This window comes from Mus musculus, chromosome 7 (genome assembly GCF_000001635.26).
Source record: "Mus musculus strain C57BL/6J chromosome 7, GRCm38.p6 C57BL/6J".
Lineage (NCBI taxonomy): Eukaryota > Metazoa > Chordata > Mammalia > Rodentia > Muridae > Mus > Mus musculus.
In genome coordinates, this window is record NC_000073.6 from 36,537,978 (window position 1) to 36,540,000 (window position 2,023).

At 42.5% G+C, this 2,023-nt stretch overlaps 1 long non-coding RNA gene across 1 annotated transcript in view; it reads right to left on the reverse strand.

The window, feature by feature from the left end:
- Positions 1 to 543: 543 nt before the first annotated feature.
- Positions 544 to 2,023, reverse strand: part of Gm38992 — a 4,497-nt gene continuing 3,017 nt past the window's right edge. The window contains exon 3 of the long non-coding RNA XR_881972.2: positions 544 to 695. This is a non-coding gene — a long non-coding RNA (predicted gene, 38992). The remainder of the gene's footprint in view (positions 696 to 2,023) is intronic.

A 2,023-nucleotide genomic window follows, 5' to 3' on the forward strand; every position in this document is an offset into this window, starting at 1 on the left:
CTGTCCCTGAACTTAAAAGTACCCAGAGAAGAAGGCAGAGAGAGGGAGAAAGAGAGAGAGGGGGAAAAAAACTAGATTTGACGAATGTATCCACAGTCTGCATTAATGTAGGGAACCCTCGGCTGCCAGTGCATTGTTGTAATTACAGTGTTTGGATTGCCTCGTTTTCTAAACAAGGACTATGGCCACAGATTGGCAATTTTACACGAACAGTGCGATTGTAGTGGGCACCTTATGTTACAAATGAGCCATGACGATCATAAGCATTTACCCCACTGGGTTTAAAGACGTGCACTTTGACTCCCAGTCACCGGGAAGGAAGCTGGCCAACACGTGCCACACACCACATCCCACATCCTACATCTCCCAAGGTTGGAGCATCCTGGGCTTCTGACTCCATGTCTGTCTCTCATACTCAGAAGGCCGCCTGACCGTTGGGAGATACGAAGACAACCTGGTTGTGTCGTTGATTTTGATTCAATTTTGAAGATCTGGGCAGCAGGAACACCAGCATCTTCTGCCCAGATGCATGGAAAATGCGGCTAGGTAAAAGAGAAGTGGGATCTCTCACCAGTCTCCTGGGGCATCATGATGCTGTTGCTTAATGTCCCTAGAATGTGAGGTTAGCAGGTCTCAGTCTCATAATGACTTCTTAATATTTTCTCTTCAGTAGAATTAGGAGAAGTAGCATGACCCTACTCAAGATAAAAAGATGCTCATGTCAGAAATCAATATTGAAGCTCTTCAAAATCTATATAGAATTCCTTTAAAGTTATGTGTCAAGGTGTATGCCTAAAGGAATGTGAGTCAATACAGAGATAGCTGGATTTCCATGTCTATTACCTCACACCAGCCCAGACATAATGATGCTAAACGTCCATCATCAGGTCAGTGGAAGGACAGATGAAGCAAGTGTGGTACATATACCTTTATTCAGCCCTAGAGGAAGAGACTGTGCCATTTGTGAGGAACTGGATAGAAGTGGAGGTCATGGTGTTAAATAAAATAAGGCAGACTTTGTGAACTCCTCCCTGCTTCTGCTGGGCTCTGGGCTAGCTTACTCTTGTGCTGGTCTTGTGCATGCTGTCAGAATTTCTTTGAGCTCCTGTTTGCGGCAGCACTGTCATGCTACGGATGCCAGCTGCCCTACCGTTACCATCTTCTATCCCCTTTCTAAGGAGCTTCCACAATTGATTTGTTGCTAGGAAGAATGGGGTCATTTTCTTCAGGGACGAGGTCTCTGAGAGGCTGATGGTGCTCCAGTGGGTCACCCGTGCACATATATGTAACACTAAATTGAGCTCGGAGGTTTTTAAAAAAGTGAGTATATGAAACTGGGAGAGAGAAAGTGTTAGGGAGGGGGAGGGAGGGAGCTAGGGAGAGGAAAAAGGAGAGTGGCTTGACCCAAGCACAGTACACACATGTATAAAATTCTCAATGAGTAATTTTAAAAATAAGCTAGACTGACAAATATCATACTTTCTTTCATTTATTGAATGTAGATTTTAAAAATAAAGATGAAAATAGGATGGGAAACTTTTTGGGGAAAAAAGCAAAGACAAGATGGGGCTAAAGAAAAGATACCAATGGGGTGAATAGGAATAAAGATTATGATACATGTGTGGAAACCCATTTACACAATGCATATAAATATATATGTGTGCGGCGTGTGTGTGTGTGTGTATACATACATACACATACATACTACTATCAATAACTGTTTAAAAGATGCTTAATTCATTCTCCAGCTAGTGGTTTTAGAAACCTCAGCCTAAGAGAGCAAGACCTATCATTTCTCCAAAGATATTTTCCAGATGTAAACACACCAATGACAAACCCAGTATTCACAATGGGCTGACTGAATACATCATGGTACACCCCGGATGGAAGATGGAATATTGCACAAATAATAAAAGCTGCCATTCAAAGGAAAATGATGTTGCCATGTGACAGTCAAAAGCAAGGCTTAACCTTTGTGCTGTTGACTTTGTAAAGACAAGCATACAAGGATGAGAATGTGTCC